The sequence below is a fragment of the Lemur catta genome, chromosome 12, assembly GCF_020740605.2.
Source record: "Lemur catta isolate mLemCat1 chromosome 12, mLemCat1.pri, whole genome shotgun sequence".
NCBI lineage: Eukaryota > Metazoa > Chordata > Mammalia > Primates > Lemuridae > Lemur > Lemur catta.
In genome coordinates, this window is record NC_059139.1 from 62541099 (window position 1) to 62560645 (window position 19547).

Genomic DNA, 19547 nt, shown 5'->3' on the forward strand with positions numbered 1-19547 from the left:
CTTATTATGTCTCAAAGAAGAATAAAGAGCCACTTTTCACATTTAGTCCAAAACAAGGTACACACAGGGGTACACAAGATACGCTTTGGATGCAAAAAGAAGTCATTAGATCTGTTTCTATTCATTTATCTACTAAAAAGAAATGAAGCTCCACTACCAGTAAAAATAAAGCGATTAATGGTAGTATAATTTAGAAGAAAATGCACATACATTGGGGTGCATACTCTAAATTTTTAAACTATTTTGTGCATAATTTGTGAAGTTTGGAGACTATTTGGTGACTACTGCTAATCCTCCAAATACTGGTACGGAGAGCAACTCTGAGAGACTATATGTGGTAAGCAGACTAACGGCCTCCCCCAAATGTCCCTGCCCTAATCTCCAGAACCTGTGAATGTGGTATGTTCCATGGCAAGAGGGATTTTGCAGATGTGATTTCGGGCATGAACCTTGAGATGGGGCCATTATCCTGAATTTTGCAGGGAGGCTCAATCTAATCACGTCGTCCTTAAAAGTGGAACACGTTTTCCAGCTGTACTCAGAGAGAGAGAGAGAGAGAGAGAGGGAGAGATGTGGTGGCAGAGGAAGGTCAGACAGATGCCATATAAGAAGAATTCTACATGTCGTTGCTAGTTTTGAAGATGGAGGAAGGGGCCACAAGCCAAGGAAGGCAGGTGGCCTGTAGGAGATAGGAAAGACAAGGAAACAGATTCCTCCAGGAGGAATGCAGCTCTGTTGAGTAGTGATTAAGCTCAGTGACCTCTGACCTACACAACTGTAAGATAATAGATTTGAGTTGTTTTAAGCCACTAAATTCGTGGCAATTTGTTATGGCAGCAACAGGAAACAAATACATTTCCTCTGCCCTAATTCTGAGTGCTGGAGTACTAGGAAAAACCTAAGTCCGACACCAAATGGATTCAAGTTGCAATCACTGAAACTTTTTTTGATCAACATCTCCTGATTTTACATAATTAGAGGAGCAAATAGCAGCAAAGTACAACATAATAAGTTGACTGAACATTATTTGAAAAACCGGAAATAGAATAGTAATAAGCTCTTTGGTCAAGAAGAAGTGAGAGTTTTCAGTTGTGGTCTTTGTCCATCATCTGAACATTATCTGCCATGCCACAAAAATATCAGAAAAAGAGTAAAACAGCTGATCTTGGAATAAGTTGCATTCACCCCAAATCTAAGGCACTCAGAGAATTTTAAAACTCATTCCTCAACATTTGAACTTCAGAAGGTAAAACTTCCAGGAATGACAATATCATGCTGGAAACATTAATGTGTTAGCATGAAATAATGTCGTTCTGTAGGAGGTAATAAAGGCATGAATTATGTCAAATTGTATTTGGCTCATGGATGTTACTATGCTTCTTATGGGCAGATACAGCTAACAGGCACAAGAACACCTGCCCGTCTCCCTCAGAAAATTAAAGTTGTGTGCACCAACATCAGTCTAAGAAATTAGGGGACTGTTTGTGGCAAAATGAAAATGTTCAGTGTTATAGATACAACTCCTAAGGATAGATCTAATATCTCTTATTACAGCAGAACATAATTTTTCTTCTGGTCTTGCTCATCATAGAAAGAACCATTAAGCTTATTTACAAGTGGTGCCTGCTACTCCTTTTAAGTAATATAATATGCCAAATGAACTTGCTGATATGTTATATAATACTGCCACTATGAACTCTAGCCATGAATTGGTTTGGGGTCATTGGCCATCTCAGTTAATGTGAGGAACATATTCTTCTTTAAGTGAAATGTTCGATAGCATCCATCTCCTATTGAAATGGACCAGATTCAGATGATATGCATCATTATGCATACGTCAGTGTACACGTGTATGGGTTTTCCTGCATTTATTTATTTAGGGTAAGAAAACAGAGTCCATCTTGTAAACATTCAAGAAATTTACAGGTGCCATTGTGTATCAAAATTGCTTAAAAGTTTGAGGAAAGTGTGGCACAAGGAAAATGCAAAACTCTATAAGCTTATGATGATTTAACCCTTTTGAAGCCAAAGCACTCACGGGAGAAAGCCGCCTTTCTCTTTGCCCCTCCCGCAGATGTGTGGAGATGACACGGCAAACAGAACCATCACTTCTGCTACAACCTTGGTAATAATGTGCTCAGTTAATCTACACAACACAGAGTCATCCTCTCAAAAAGGAATTCACTTCTTTAAAAACTGGAAGGAAAATAAATATGGTGCAGTAAAATTGTTGAGTAGAGGAATCTATCTGGACATTTCACAAAACATTTCATTATGCTGACAATTCCCAGAAGTACTCTCAAGAGTGCTTTAAGCTGAGGATTACTGCGCTGGAGCTGATGGACTTTTTTTGTAGCCCCTTTAAAAGGCAGTGAACCGTTTTTCTATTTTATTTAAATAATGCCCCTTAAAATGGATTTTTAGAGGTATAATAACTCCTTAAGAGTCAGTTATGCTAAACAGTTTCTCTTGATAGAAATGTTGTAAAACTCGTTAACTGCACAATTTCAGATGCCGGCTTGGTGAACACTAACTGACATGTGAATGACCAGAGTTTGTAAAATAAATTGCAATAGTTGTTGTATCACACAGCTAGCATTGCACAAGCTGGAGGCCACAAGGGGCTCCAACCTGACAGAAAATTACTTCAAGATGAATGAAAAGTGCTTGTTTCTCTTTATTAGTTTTTAGAGAACAATGAAAACGTTGAATTGTTTACAGAGGGCTGATTAAATGTGGTCAGTGGGGCCACGTCCCTACTGCTAACTGTTGGCCTTCCCCTGCCTCCGGCCCCCAACCTACCCACTCACACGCCCCACCACGGCAAGCACCCAGCCCCCACCCCTTGCTCCCTGCCACATGCATCTTCTTATAGGCCAGTATGGCTGCACATCTGTGTGTGAAACGTGCTCGTTCTGACATTCCACTGCTGCTCGGCGATGCAGAGGCCTTTGTTAGGTAAAACACTGTTGTCAAGCCTAACAAGCAGGTCATGCAATTTGCTGGACACTGTGGCAGAGAATAGTCCACGATGAATTGCTTCGGCCTCAAACAATGCTCAGTTCCATATTGGAATACATACGTATTTCTTTCATTGTGTAGCACTACAAAAAGTCATGACATTTTGGGTTTTTTTTAAGACTTTGATTAAAAAAAAAAATAGGTTGCTAGTGTTAGACTACCACAGAATAGCCTTTTTGTTGTATTTGCTTAGGATAACTACTGTCTTATGGCTAAAGGAAAAGGCATGAAATGCTTTAATTGGTTATTTGTGGTTTAAATTCCATTTATGTTTTACCAGAAAGCACGTAAGAGGAAAGACACTGGCTACCGTCTTAACTGACTGCTTGGTGTACTTAAAGGGGTGGTCAAAACCAGGGCATTTAGTAGGATGTTGTGGAGAAGGATTCTCACTATGCATTTCCACAAAGTAAACAGCCCTTGATGGAAAGAAATATGAGAACTCATTAATAAGCACATGCTACGCAGAGAGAAAACAGTCTTTTTACCAGACCAAGCTAAATGAATCAGATCCAAAAGATGTTTTTGGTAAATGAAAAAATTAAGGAAAAACAAATCGCTGCCCTTCAGCTCAACAGCTTCTGTGGCCCATCCCTTCCTCACTCCCAAGCTCTCCCTTACACACGTACACACACTCGCACGTAGGACGATCAGCAGTAATGGGGAGCAGTTCAAATGCTATTTGTGGCATTCTGACACAATACATAGTCACACCCCTAATGTGCAAGCAGGATTCTCTTTCCCTCTGTGCAGAACATGCATTCGGAGCCTATTATGTGTATAAACAATGGCATATGTAATTACCTTTCTAGAGTGGCAATTATTCCTCAGAATCAACAACCAGAGTTAAAGCATGTTCCCCCAAAAGACATTTGGGGATCAATTCTGGGTCAATTGCGTCAGGCTTTGATTTATCACATGGTGTCAGGCCATGTTAAAAAAAGAAAGTTAGAAAAAAAAAGCAGTATGAGGTAAAGGCTAAAAGGTTTGACTCAAATTGGTTTGTTTCCAACTTTGCTTTCTCCCAATTGTTCTGCCCTTCCCCCATTGACAAAACAACTGTGATGTGCTGGATTTTATCTGTGAGACAGTTTTTGGTTCAAGAATATTAAATGCAATAAATCTGGACTATGTCCAGATTTGATCTGCCCTTCCCCCACATACAACAGGCACTGGAAATTTCTCCTGGGATGCAGCAGAGGGTAGGGGTTAATAGTTCAAGATTTGGAGTCTAAGAGATCTGGATTTGGATCCCCAAGACTCAAGCAAGATACATACCTCTGTAGTGGATACTGCCTACTTCAAATGGTTGTTGTGAGGTTTAAATGAGTAAATAAGTGGGAAAATATACGTAAAGCATTTAGCTCAGCTCCTGGCACATGGTGAGTACCCAGTGAATAGAGCGATTACTATTCTATTGACAGACAAACCAGAGGAGAAGTGTAGCAGCCCCTCTGAAGGCCCCGCCCCTGTGTAGGGAGTCGGGAAGGGCTCAGTGGCAGCAGAGTGGACATTGGTACAAATGACAGGGCTGAACTGGTGAATCCAAGATGCCAATTCAGAGGCCCAATGGACCAGACTACATAAAAATATTCAGTTTATTTGGACTCATTCTAAGCAGACTGATAGTAAACTACAAACCAACAAAGGTGCTATTCTGTTAGCAGGACCCCTCTCTCTGTCTTTTACAGAGTGTGTAAGAGCCGTAAGTGAAAAAGAGCTGTTAATACTTTACATTCCTTGATCACCAAAACGTTCACTGAACACAGACCTACTGTGCACCAGGCACTCTGCACCACTAATACAGAGATGTGCCTTCCAAAAAAATCCCAGAACAGGAAATAAATAGCTACAGTTTAGTTTAACACAAGTGAATACAATAACTAAGACTTCCTAGAAGCTACTTCACGCGAACTGAAAGTGACATAACAAATATCCAATGTTACGTGTGACCAGGAGTTTAGGGGTGGGGTGATTCATCCTATTAAGGATTAATCATACAACTAAAGTTATGGTCAAATTAGAGCTATTTCTTACTGAAGAACAAAATAATAGTTTTTAGAAATTAAAAGGGATGGTATTAGGATTCTTATCAAATTATTTAGGGAGTAATATAATGGCCCATTCGAAAAATACTTTAAATCCATTTTAAACAGAGCAACATTGTTTATCTAATAAGATGGAAACAGCACTTACACAATTCATTTCTCAGCAGACAGTGCTATTGGCAGTATATATTGGCAGCTTAATTAAGAAGTCTGTTGATGATGTTAAAAAAAAGGTGGCACACTTTCAATTCAGATGGACCCTACTCAAGACAAAGACGTGTCTATTGTTGGCTCATACATACTAAAATATGTCACAGACACTACATAAAATGTCTAGTGTATTGAGTCATATCAGTGTCTTAACATTGGAAAAATCATGACATATTCTCAGATCAGAAATAAATTTTTGGAAAAATTGTATAGTCATTCAACTTACGGAACACAAAGGACAATACAAGGAATACTGAAATAATTACTTTGCCAAATTTTCATACGGAGCCATTGCCCAGGTGTGTTTTGCTCCGTCCCCATCCTATCTTGGGTCCGTGAGTACCACTGCCCAAATTTAACTCAAACCTTCCTCTTCTCCATACTAATAACTCACGCAGAATGGCAGGCCCCTAGGGCATGGAAGGTAAAGGACTACAGAGAGGACAGGTGTAATTCACCTTCCCACTCTCCAAGAAATGTACAAACAATATGTTTTTCCAACAGACAATCTATACCTAAGGGAAAAAAATAGAACTTAGTTCAAATTAACTATAATGTTTTAATATCTCTGAAGTCTACTCAATATTATGGAATCAATAAAATGGGTCCCATCTATCAGAAATCCAACAAAAAAATGGAATTAAAAAATGTCCTGAGTTGCCCACATTAGGAGTTTTTGTGCGTGTGTTTTATTTTGTTTTGTTTTTTATTAAAGGGACTTAACGTACTTGCAGAATATGGTTTTCCATTCATTTATTTCTTGTCTTAGGGTTACACCTAATAAAGAGCAGAAGTAAAAAATGTGCCCTGAAATTAATTGTAAATTCATTGAAAGCAGGCTCCACATCTTATTTGCCTCCCTCATTTTCTCTCCCCTATTTGGTGCAGTGATTCACACATAGTAAGTACTCAATTAAGTTGAAAGGCAATGCATGTTTCAATTCACATTAATTTGGAGGAATCGCATTAATTTAAGGAGCAGCTGAGACAGAAAGGATAGGTTCAATCTTTTCTGATTTCTGGCTAGTGAGGCACGCTGTCTTGAAAACTTCCTCTGCCAAAGCTTGCGGAACTGTCGGCCACCGTGGCTTTCTTAATGTCTTGATTTGTTTCCGTGTTTGCTGAAGGTAACCAGATGATTCTCCAGTGGTTATCTTTCCAACAAGAAATCGTGAAAGGTGGTTTGAAGCAGGTATTCAGTGACTATCTGCTCCAGTCCTAGAGGAAGTATATCTGTGGACAAATGGACACCAAGTATTAACTGGCAAGCCTTTCTGAGAACAACTTTTCGGAAACACAAAAGCTGGCCTTTCACGGATCACTAAAATTGATTTAGTTCACATTTAAAAACATGACCAGGATCCTTTATGGTGAGGATGGCGTTTAAAACTTTCTTTCCTTCCTTTAAATATGATTTTGAAATCCCTCCCACCCCCAGGTGCAGACCCCAGCCCAGTAAAATCAGAAATACCATTCACCTCTATGTTTTAAAAAGAAAGTTTCCCTACCCAGGTAAGGATTCTGTATTTTCTTTCCTTGCCTTGATAAATAGAGAAAGCCCTTCCTGAGGTCCCGAGCCTGACCCCTTTGTGAATAGGAAAGTCCCTGCCTGTGTCCCCTCCTGTGGCACCATATGGATGGCTGGGAAACAGCAGCTGCAGCGAGGGGAGCCTGTGGCGAAACGAGCAGTGGGCCAGGAGCGCACCGCTTTCTGCAGCAGCGCTCGGAACCTGCCAGGTGGGTAGAAGACAGAGGCACAGGAACGCTTCAGCCATCAGCGACAGTAGCAAAGGCCCTGTGAGGGCGGCATGGCCGGATCCAAGTAGGTCCCACTTCAGGCTTTTCAGTCATACCTGTGTACATGTACATTAGTAACGCCACTGTGGACCAGGACAGACGTTTTATTTTTTTAAGAGACAGGGCCTCCCTCTGTCACCCAGGCTGGAGTACAGTGGCATGATCACAGCTCACTATAACTTCAAACTCCTGGATTCAAGTGATTCTCCCATCTCAGCTTCCCAAGTAGCTGGGACTATACGGTACACCATCACACTCAGCTAATTTTTAAAAAATTTTTTGTAGAGACAGGGTCTTGCTATGTTGCCCAGGCTGATCTCAAATTCCTCGCTGCAAGCAGTCCTTCTACCTCAGCCTCCCAAAGTGCTAGGATTACAGGCATGAGCTGCTGAACCAGCCAAGACAAATATCTTTAAAGAAACATTTTATTCATTCATATGCTCAGGAGCTATTGTCCCTCTGAAATGTCTCACTGCAGACCCCACCTCCACTATTTGGTCAGGTCTTCTTGTCCTCAGCCTGAAATATGACGACTTCTGAGCTAGACTTAGGTGTCCTCTGCTATAGTCTCAGCTCTTTCCAAGTGATGCTACCTCGCCTGGGCCTCCACCTCAGCCATTCATTCCAAGGTCCCTCTGAGATAGGACCCCTAAAGTCTCACCTTAAAGGCTCAGAACTGCTGTGATCTCCAACCTGTCCTCATCAGGGTAGGCCAGAGAGAAGCAACCTCAGCCCACCAGATGGTGAGACTGGAATTCATTATTTGGCCACAAAGGCTCTGAATCACACTGAGTTTACTCTACACTGCTTCTTCATTTCTCCCTGTCTCCCTACTAACTCACACATTAGCCCAATCCTCAGAACTGGCCTCTGCCAGGCCTACCTTTCCCATTTCCTACAGTGCCTTGTGCCTCGCCCTGAACCTAAATCTACTTGACTAGGGCCCTGATAAAACCCTTCCCTAGATTCCATTCTAGGACCTCAGCTGCTGGCTGGGATCAGACTGTAATTAGATTTCCCACCACCATGATACCACCACTCCTGACTCTGAGTCTCACAATTCTAGTTGGCCCGATACCAACATCTTCCCTAAACCATCCCCCAAATCACCATGGCCTCCTGGTCAGTAAGGACCAGATTGCTGGTTAACCCTAATGAAGCTGGGTTCCCAGTCTCTAATACACCCAATCTTGGCTTCCTCCTGTTCCCTGGAAACCTGTATTATTGAGATCATCACAGGAACCCCCTCTGCCCAGCCTAGACAAATTATAACACATTTTTATTTTATATATGTGTGTGTGTATACACACATTAGTCATTTAGTCATTTACTAGTTTATTCTTAACTTCATTCCATAAAAAATTGAAGAAGCTAACACTGTTTTTTAAAAAAATTTTATATGGCTTCCTATGGCCTAACTCCTGCCTGATTTTTAAGTCTTTCACTTTCTTATTCCATTTTATTACTTAGTCTTCAGCACGAAGCCTCTGCTTTAAGTACACAGGTTCTACTGACCTCTAAGCTCATTCTGAATCTTTGTTCACACCCTCCTTTCCGCCTTCTTAATGAGCTGCTTTTCATCCTTCGGCACTGCATGTGTGACACAATCTAAAAAGCCTTCCCCAAGAAACAATCCACACTGCTTTATCCCTTATTTGGGTTTCTCTGGAATAATCAATATCACACAGTTTAGTACTTGATTTTCACTAAATGTTTCATATACATTAGTTCCCCAAATAGATTGTGAATTCTTTGAGAACTGGGACAAAGGCCATGTCTTGTACTTGTTATTACTCCTCCAAAGTATCTGGGAATGACCTCTGGAAGGAGAAGGAGAGCAAAGTTACACCCCTATCTTCTCCCTACCCCTACCCCTCCCTACCCCTACCCCAACCCCCACTGAGCCCCGCCTCCAAGGAAGAAAAGACACAAGGTGACTGAATCAAGTTGCCACATTCACCTAAACCTCTTGTAAGTAGGTAGAGCTTTTGGTGTATCGAGAGATAAGGTTAAAGCTTTAACTTCTGTGGGCACCAGTCTCTTTGGGGTTCATCTCTTAGGGTTTTTACTCTCTTTGGTTTGCCTCTTTCTACTTCCATGTGGCCAGTGTGATAAAACTGGTCTGGAGCTGCCTCTGAGTGAGCTCATCAGAGGCTGTGTTAGGTTTGGGGGAGGAGAGCCAGGGCCCAGGTAGCAGAAAAATATATGTGTGTGTACTTGAGGTCTATCCTGTGCTTATCCCCCTCCTCCAAGTGCCTGTGGCCCAAAGAGACACCTGGGCAAGGATCTGCAGGTCCATCTCAATACAACTAATATCTAAATATGTTCTCAATACTTACTCGTTTTTCTATAGTAAATAATAAATGTCTAAACTTTATCAGAATAGACTAAGAATTCTGAGAAACTTTGAAGTTCTGGGTCAAAGTTGTTTATGATTCATGTATTAAGTACATGCCTCACTCAAAACCTTAAGGTAACTTTATTTCTAGAAAGCCATTTCTCTAAGAACACACTTCTGACAACACAGATCTTTGAGATCTTTTTGAGAACAAGAATGCAAGCAAGACAAATACTGGGGATTTTACAAACCTTTCCACCAAAGACTAAAGTCAGTGGACTTCTACTGTGAAATTTTACATTTGCACTTGCAGATGACCAGAGTCCACTGTAGAATCATGTAATATTCATGACACCTCACATATTTTGAACATTTAAATACATCATAAACATACTACATGCATACACACATAACTTTCATATGGTACTACTTGAAAAGAAATGGATAATGGATTTAGGCATATCTCAATGTCAAAAGATCTTTTGCCACTTGAATAAGTCTGTGGCCAAAACTCCATTCTGAAACAATGCCTTTGTTAGCATGTGACACAGAGACTGCCAGTTGTCCCCTTATACCTATTCTCCCCTTCTTCCTTTTATTAATAGAACCCCTGAATTTCAAGGGGTACATGGCCACAAAAACTGTATTTTCAGTCCTGCCTGGCAGCGAGGTGTGACTAATGGGATATGAGTAGAAGTTAGGAGTAAAACTTCCAGGGACTGCCCTCAAGTGAATGCTCATGCATCTTCAGACATATTAATGAGGCCAATATCCAGGGATAGCAGAGGAATAAGACAGTTTACTTCTCCCTTAGCCAACAGTCTTAATATAAGCAGTCCACAACTGAAACAGCAGCTCCATTGTGTTGAGGAGCTTCTTCTATCTTTTTTAAGCCACTGTATTTTGGGATCTCTTAACCAGGATATAGGTTAGGCTGCTTTAACAAATATAGCACTATAATTCCAGCTCTGCCACTGTATAGCTGTCCAACCTTGGACAAATTACTTAAACTCTATAAACTTATATTTTTGTCTGTATCTGCTTGATAGAGTTGTTATTAGGAACATGAGATTATGTCTCTTTTTTTTTTTTCTTTTTTTTCCCTTTGGTTCTCATATCCCCAGCGTCTAGCACAGTGCCTGCATATAGTAAGCATTCAACAAATATTAGCTATTTTCTATGTTCAACTTTATTTTCATTGTCTTATTTCCCCTATGTTTCATAAGCTGTATGGGTGAGAAATGTGAGCACTGTAATGTCCTGCGTAGACACTATAATCTATCCTCCCTTTAATGACAGCCTTAATGACATTAAGCCTACTGATATGCCAGATCTAGACAAATAATGCCATACCTTAAAAACTAACTATTCAGTATTTCCAATAAATAGCTGATATAATACAACTAATCAACATCGTATACAGTAGAGTGATCACATTTTCTTATCTAAGTCTTAGAAAATATGGTCTGGCAAAAGATTTTTTTTCTGACTTGTGAACTTATTATTATGAAAACTGGTAGGTTGAGCTGTTGGTTGTCAACTTAATGAACTGACAACTTTTTAAAAATGATCTGTTTAAATTGGGCAGTCTGGAAAGTCCAAGGCACATAGCCCCAGTAGGATTGGTTCTGTCCCTACTGATTATCATTACAAAGCTCCACTGTTCATGCGTATGATGCAGAAAGCCTGATTTTTATAATATGTTGATGATTGTGAATTTGTGTTGTAATAGTATGGAATCTCAAGAAAAAGAATTCTTCTGTGTTCACAATGGAAGATGGGCACTTCTTGCTTCTACAAAAGGAGCATGGATGAGGGTTTTCAGGAAAACACATTTTTTCTGTTGAAGAGGACTTAATAAACACGCACACCTGACTGTTTTCATTTCGTCACAAATGGTGCCCATTTGCCAGTCATGGAAGTAATTCAGTCTGATCTGTTGAGGTGATGGATTCTACAAACTGTCATTAAAAGAAGGATAGATTATAGTCTCTATACAGGACATTACAGTGCTCCATTTCTCACCCGTACAGCTTATGAAATGAAACAGAAGGGAAATAAGACAATGAAAATAAAATTGAACATGGAAAACGTGCTGCTTTTCTCTCCCAGTGAATGGAATGAGCTGGTCACCAGTCCACACTTTTTACTACTTATATATAAAGTTCCATTTCTTCCTACCTAATATAAAAGCCTTTGATAAAGGACACAAAGATTATGCCCAAAATTCATTATGTAGTAATTTAAGTCTAACTTGAGGCCTTTGTGCCTCACTTCTAGAATATTATTCTTTCTTCTTTCACTCTACCTATTTATACAGCCATTTTTGCTTCTCTATAATTTTTTTACTTACACACTTAACATTCTCATCTAAAATGGAGATTATATCTAGAGTAAGATTCATTAATTTGGGCGAATTGAAAAAGGCAAGTCTGAATTAATGAAAAGTCTAAAGTATGGACAGTTGTCAAAAAGATCACGGTGACAGCAACAGCCGCCACTTGAGAATTTACTACGTGGAAATCACTGGGCTGAACTCCTTACATGCATCATCTCATTTAGTCCTCAAGACAGTCCTGGGGCAGGTACTATGACCACATTTTTACAAATTAGAAAACAAAACTTGAGAGGTGTTAATTCACCTGGGGCCACATAGCTAATAAGTAGCAGAGTGACGTCCAAACCTGTGGTTGTCTGACTCCAAAGCTCATGCTTTTTACAACCACACCAAACTGCAGGTTTTTCCTTCAATCAGTCAATAATAATAATGACAAATCATAAAAGCAATATCTTAGATGAGGTTAACAAAGCTCTAAAGTGCCAAAGAACCCTGCTTTAGTGAAAAAATGAGAAGTATTCGAAATTAGCTCATCACTTATTTTAGGTAGGTAATAATTACCTGCCATTTATGAAGTAATGATTTCACACCAGGCACTTTCTATACCTTAAACCCAACCCTCACAACAACCTCATAAAGTAGCTAACTATCTCCACGTTATGGATGGAGGGAAATACTCAGAGAAGCTGAGGCCACATCTCTAGCAAGTGGCCTAGACTTTCCACTGTGCCATTCTGCCAGACTGCCTCATTACCTCTCTTGCAAGGCCTTTCTCTAAAATGCTTGAAAGGTCTGCTTTTTCAAGTAATAGTGCCATCTCCTTGCAATTTTATTTATACTATTTATTAGCTCAGCAAAGCTTTAGTTCAGAGACAATGCAAAAGTAAACTTTAACCCAGGCCCTGACCTCATTTTCATAAATTCCAAATTTAGTGAGGTCCATGTTAATGGGTTTTACTGTTTATGGAAAAGAGTTTAATAGTCACTTAGCACTGTTCTATCTCCATTAACAAATCTAAAAAGCCATACAAAGGTGAAGGAAGGAAGAACAGTGACCTCAAAACTAAAACAGATACGAAGTGCCTATAATTTGTACTCCAGCAAAAAGTCAGAATACCAAATTACCGATACATAACAGCAAATTCAACCCTACAAGTTTAAATGCTCTATTCATCAATTAAAGAAAATTAACCTAATCAGATGCTCGTATTAAGGAATGTAGCCATGGCAAACAGGCAATCATAATTAAAAATCCATTTCAAATCTCTTTGGTGAGCAGTGAAATGATCTAACACAGCCAGGCTGCCTGGCCCTTTCCGCAGTGCTGTATAAATGTGCACATTATGTGACCATTCCTGGCTGTTTAACATGGTCGTCTTTGCTATTCATGCTGCACTTGTTTCTAATGCAGATAGGCTTCCATGTGTGCCTGAGTGGGAAAAATGTACAAGATGTGACAGTCAGTCAAGCACATGTGTGCAGCACTGTTTCCACTGCTCCTATGGCCAGTTCCATAATACACGGGGTTTTCCCACACTGGTCATCACAGTATTGCAAATATTCTAAATAAATTCTACATGCATTGGAGAGGGTTTCCTGAAGCACTCAGGATTTTACAGCTCTGTGAAGTTGCATAATGTTTTTTTTCTTTTTCTTTAGGCCAGCTCGTAAAAAAACAGCCACATGCCTCTCTGCAAGAGAAACAGCCAAGCAATCCAAGCGAAGGGTAGCCCAACTACTCTTCAGGCCTGCTGTACTGTGGGGTACATGGGGGAAGCAGATTTAAGATCATGCATAGTCTGGCTAGACTCTCAGTAGGTCACCTGCTTCCAGGTGACAGAGTGCCAAGGCTTACAGGGGACTGGTTGAGGGGTAGGTTTCCAGTCTTGGACACCGAGAGTGAACTAAACTCCCATACCCACTCGACATGAAGTATAAAAGTATAAACTTCACTACTATACGAATGTAAATTAATACAAATCTCTGGGACTCCCATAATTTGATGATCCCTTATCTCGTATTGCCTGATTGGTTTGTCAACCAGGCTCATCAAGGCACTCAGCTTTTCACTTTCACTTCCCATTTGCTTGGCCAGAGCATCATAACATTACCATTTTTTTAATAGTCTGTTTCAATTTCAAGGCACTGGAAAGTATTGCTGAAAAAGAATATGGAGTCTCATTCTCTGAACTTTTCCAAGTCATAGCAAGAAGAAGATATCCCTCCTGAGAGTGTGGGGTACACTTTGAGCTCTCTGAGAGTCCTTCCCAACCTATGCATCTCTGACTTATCATCAATTAAATCTCATGAGATACCCAGCAATTCCACTTCTAGGAATCTATCCTACAGAAATAGTAGCACAAGTTTAGAAAAATCAAAACACTACCATGTTCACTGCACAATAGCAAAAATGTTAAGTAATCTAAATGGCCAGCACTTGAGGAATGATTAACTATGGACCATCCATAGCATAGAGCACTGTGCAGCCACTAAAAATATTAAGGTATGTCTCTATTTATTGACACGAAACTGCATTCAGTGAAAAAAGAAAGATGATGAACAGAATGTATAGTGTGACACCATATTTGGAAAAAAATGTAACTGTGTATGTATATAAATGTATGTGTATAGAGAGAAATTTTATTAAAAGAAATGCCTGCCTTAGATATAAGTGTAAATATATAGTTATGTATATTTCTGTTGTGTGCTATTAAGGTAAAAATATTTCTCTTGCCTGGTACAGTGGTACACACCTATAGTCCCCACTACTCAGGAGGCTGAGGCAGGAGGGTTGCTTGAGCAAAGGAGTTCAAAATTGTAGTACACTTTCATCACTCTTGTAAATAACCACTGTGCACCAGCCTGGGCAGCATAGTGAGACCCTGTCTTTTCTTTTTTTTTTTTTAGTGATGGGGTCTTACTCTGTGTTCTCTCAGACTGGAGTGCAGTGTTGCAATCACAGCTCACTGCAGCCTTGAACTCCTAAACTCAAACAATCCTCCCACCTCAGCCTCCCCAGTAGCTAGGACTACAGGCACACACCACCATGTCTGTCTAATTTTTTTTTTTAACTTTTTTTAAGAGACAGGTATGTCTCTATGTTGCACAAGTTGGTCTCAAAGTCCTGGCTTCAAGTGAACTTTCCAGGCCTCCCAGAGTGCTGAGATTACAGACATGCAGCATGACACCCGGTTGACCTCGTCTAAAAAAAAAAAAAAAAGAAAGAAAGAAAGAAGAAAGAAAATTCTACTATATACAAATATTTGCATATGCATAGAAAAATCAGAAAGGAGACATGTTAATAGTGGTTACTTCTGGAAAGTGAGGTTGGAAATACAGAACTTTAACTTTTTACTTGTACATATATTTGTTGACGTTTCTAAGGGATTCTCCCAAATTGACACCCCTTTCCTCTCCTGAGTTCTGAATGAGTTAAGAAATAATACAAAAATAAAACAGATGGAGAACCAGAATATGACCTTTATTACTGATTGAAGCCAAGGTGGAGGAGGTAGCTTAGTGTGAAAGCCAAAACACATCTGGCTGTCTGAACCACAGAATGACGTCATTGGGCAAGCCAGGGCAGCCATAGCTGGGTGGGCCCTGCCTCAGGGACAACGTGTGCTCTTGGTGGACGGGCCCTTCTCCAGAGAGAAGGAGCACAGCAGTCAGCCGAGCAGGCCACTTATTCAGCCAAAATGTACCAGTTAGATAAGTCACTCCCCCTCTAGGGCAGAGTGAGGAAAGCCGGTCTGTCAGGTAGGGGTATAGTCTTTGAAAAAGTAGTTTCAGCACATCTGGAGTGGCTGAATTCAGACTGCGAAAGGTTAAAGAGCGAATGGTAAAAGGCAGAGAGGCTGGGAAGCAGACAAGTCAAGAAGAACTGAAAGAAATGCGGCTGGGAGTAGAGGATGTAAGAAAGGATTCTTTTACAGGAAGAGGCCAACAAAATGTCAGAGGTGGACAATGGAAGAGACAAAATAATTTACACTAAAACACAGCGATGGCATCACGAGCACAAGTGAATGTGCACACCTCTGAGGCATGAACTAAAGGGAAGGAAGAAAAGTTGAGTTCATTGTGAATCCATTCTGCAAAAAAGTGTATGGCTCCTAAGACTAAATCCAGAAAACAAAAAATAAGCTTGCAAACTGCCAAAAAGATGGCTGTACTAAGGTCATGACAAAATTCAGCAGAAGCAGCTTGTAAATGTTTTATCAAACTATGAAACTTTTGAGAAATTATGTGATTATTTATAAGACATTGCTTAAATTCGTATTGATACATAAATTTGCTCTGCATATGATCCAACATCATGCATCATATTAGTTGATTCATATTTCCCTTTGTCCCTAAGAACCCTAAGGAATAAAGTTTTTCACAAGTAACAGTGGTTTAAGCTTGGCTGGCCCTGTGCAATTTTTCATTGCAATTCTGGCTACCATCCTACCATATGCCCATATGCCCCAAATCACAATGCAGTGTAGAATAAAATGAAACAGACCAAAGAAATTGGTGGCAAGATTCATAGTCTAAGAGTCTAGCTCCACACTTTTAACTAATAGAGATTAAAATGTCTGCACCGGAAATGTTTCTGCATTTCCACGGGTCTGTTTTCATGCCACGGTTTCAAAGGCCACAGAAGTCCTGTAAGACAAGGCAGCTTCTGGTAAACAGATCCCTCTGAGTTAAAAGAAGAGGGCAAAGCTTCATATCTTTCAACAGTCCCCAAAGTTATATCCTTTATCAGCTTTTAAAGTTAGGTTCCAAGTCTCCATTCCTCGGTGTGGTTTAGCTTTACAACCAGCTGCCCCCTGTAACTAGCAGGTTTTGACGTCACCCAGGCTCTGCAAAACGTGCGCTACGGCCCCTGCTCGGGCTGCTCAGCTGCTGTTAAAGTGATACAGCATTCGGCTAAGTGTGGAGGCTGCACCGGAGAGGATCCACAATGGTGATTATCATGCAAATCAGCCTCCCGCAAGTCAGGCTCCTCCGCGGAGGCCTTCCAGCTTGCCTGCCCCCAGGGCCGCTGCATTGTCCCCGGGATAGAGCGAACCACCTCCGCTGCCACGCCGGCCGCCGCCGGGATTGGTTCTCCCGGCAGAGATGAGCGGGGCAGCGATGAACCTTTCACTGGGGTAGAGAGATGATTGCCTTTGAGAAACTAACCATCCGTAATTGGGCTTCTGTCACTTTAAATTTTAATGGTGAGAGTACTACGGAGGCTTCTGGAACTTTAAATTACGGCTTTCAGAAGCTTCACACTGAATCTTTCAATTATTCTCTGTAAGTACTTTCTCAAAGCATGTGCCACCATGACATTGATATCACAATTCAAATCTAAATTCAAAACCGACTGCGAGGCTACGAGCTCTGTGCTGGCGCGCGCTGCCTCGTTTTATCTCTGAACATCTGACAGGCCGAGCCGGGGGCCTCTCCCGCGCCGCCAGCTGTTTGCCAAATATTCAAATGCCCTGGCAGGCGGGAGAGCCTTGCAGATTGCCCCGCAGCGAAGTCAGCGACGACCCCCTATTCTTCCCATTAGCTTCTGGCTCACCTACATCCCGTCCCGCGGGCCCTCCCGACTCGCTGGGCTCGGTGCTGCTCCCGGGTCACCTCTCCGGTCCCCGACTCCGGCGACCGCGGCCAGCGCGGGCGGCAGGACGGCAGCCAGTTCAGACAAAACCGTGGGGGAGAGTTTTCAAGTCTCTGTGCCCTTGAAGTGGATCTGAAAGGGCGGCAGAGCTGCTATTTGCGGTAGTGGGGAGACAGAGAGCAAAGAGAGCACGCGAGTTTTGCTTAAAATGCATTCATTAGGCTGGAGCAGAAAATGGGACTGGAAAGACGGTAGCGAGGGAAAGGGGGAAAGCTTTGCTTTTACTGTTATTTTGGTATCGTAACTTCCTTGCTGTCTATCCATTTTCTTTTGTCATTTTAATATTTTTGTCTTCATATTAAAATAAGTGGACATGGATATATTTAATTATGTATAGGTCTGGCTTTAGACTGCTTCAGTCATTTCCAAATGTGTCCCCGACCTCAGTAAATACAGCGCCACGTTTGCAACTGTAAATAACTAATCCAGCTGCACCGACTGATCTACAATGAAAGACAACCCTTCTTTCACATTTTGAAGATCCTGAAACAATTTTCCTCAGCTGGATGGCTCAGAACAGAGGCTGTGGACAGCACCTGGGGAGTTTAGAAGGAGAAAGGGACTAAGGTGCCAACTGTCAAGACAACAGCCTCTGCCCCAGTGGCTGGTCACATTTCCTGAAGCTGGACATCAAAACCCAGGTCCAGCTGGGCGAGGGGTTTCTTGATTCCTTCCGGAAAAGCTGGGTCTTTACTTGTTCATTTCCTATGATGTGTTTATACTTGGACAGAAGGGGCACAGCGGGAATGCTTTCAGGGCACATTTAGGGGGAAGCTGCTCTCACAGGAGTAGCGAACGCCAGATGTCAAACGAACCTGTGCTGCTGAGAATTCTCTGAGCAGGATTTGAAGGGCACTAAATCCCGTCTGAGCGAACTCTGCTGTCTTGATTTGGGGCCTTTCCTTAGCTGCAGGCAAAAGTCAGGTGGAAGTTCATTCATTCTAAAAACAACAATAATAAAAGAAGCTGCTAATATGAGTGTAAAAATTACCTGAGAACCAGATAGGCTGATGGCATTCCAGTTCTGCCAGTAAAGTATATTCATTCCTTCAACCCAGACCAGCATAAGGCAAGTAACTTGCTTCTGGGAACCATGGGTGACAGAGGCAGGAGGACCACGTGTGGAGTGACCATAAAGAAGACATCAGTCGACATCCTTACTCCTAGCATTATTTCCTGAAAACAGGCTCAAACATTGCTTTGCAGTGAGATCAGGATTATGGCACCCACATAGGTGCTCTTATAAGACACTGACCATGGACAGAGAAAATTTTTTAAGCCCACATTGATTTCTGAGCCCAAAGTAGTGTAATTAAAAATCCTGTCTGACTTGAATTTTTTAAGGCTTATGGAGTGTTTCAAACACAAAACAGTTTACATAAATCATGCACCCAAAGCTTTACTGTGCCCCTTCCCTATCATATGCCAGGAACTATACTTTGCTATATTTGATGAGCCAGCTTTGGTTAGAGAATAATTTTCATACTACCGGATTTCTCTGTTGAATTTAACACTGTGGTTCACCCCCTCATCTTAAAGTTCTTTCACTGCTATAAAAGTTCTCTCCCTCTTAGAAAGGTCTACCTCTCAGGCCACTCTGTCTCTTTTTATTAATTCCTCTTCCTCAGCCCTCCTTTCACTCTAGACCAAGAAGAGGTGAGGGGCAGTGTGTCACCATCAGCTGAGGGACATTCTTGCAAACTACACGGTTACCCTGCACCTCCAGTTTAGAATCATTACATATATGAACCACTCACTATTTCTAGCTGGAGCAGGTTATGTCTCTTAAGAGTTTTGGGATAAAAAAAAAAAAGGCTAAAGATCTCTGTACTAAATACTTCCTCTAGATGATACCATCTCCTCTCATGACTTCAACTACCTACTTCATATATACCGATGACTTCAAGAATAATATTTTTAAGCCTAGACCCACACACCTAAATGTCTCATACACTTCAGTTTTCAAATGACCAACTATCTCCAACTCCACAAGTGCAACATCAGATCTATTCTATTTTTTTCTCTACCCTTTCTTAATAGTATCAATATTCACTCCATGGCCCAAGCTAGTTACCCCAGTCATAGTCATACTCCTTCCTCACCCCACATACACCAGATCTGTCACCGGGTCCTTTGTCT

General features: G+C 41.2%; 1 long non-coding RNA gene across 1 annotated transcript; it reads right to left on the reverse strand.

Moving 5' to 3' along the window:
- Positions 1–6020: 6020 nt before the first annotated feature.
- Positions 6021–18449, reverse strand: LOC123648343. Its single transcript, XR_006738579.1, has 2 exons — positions 18400–18449; positions 6021–6512 (listed from the first exon to the last, which is right to left on the reverse strand). It is a non-coding gene; the product is annotated as an uncharacterized LOC123648343 (long non-coding RNA).
- Between the last annotated feature and the right edge of the window lie 1098 nt (positions 18450–19547).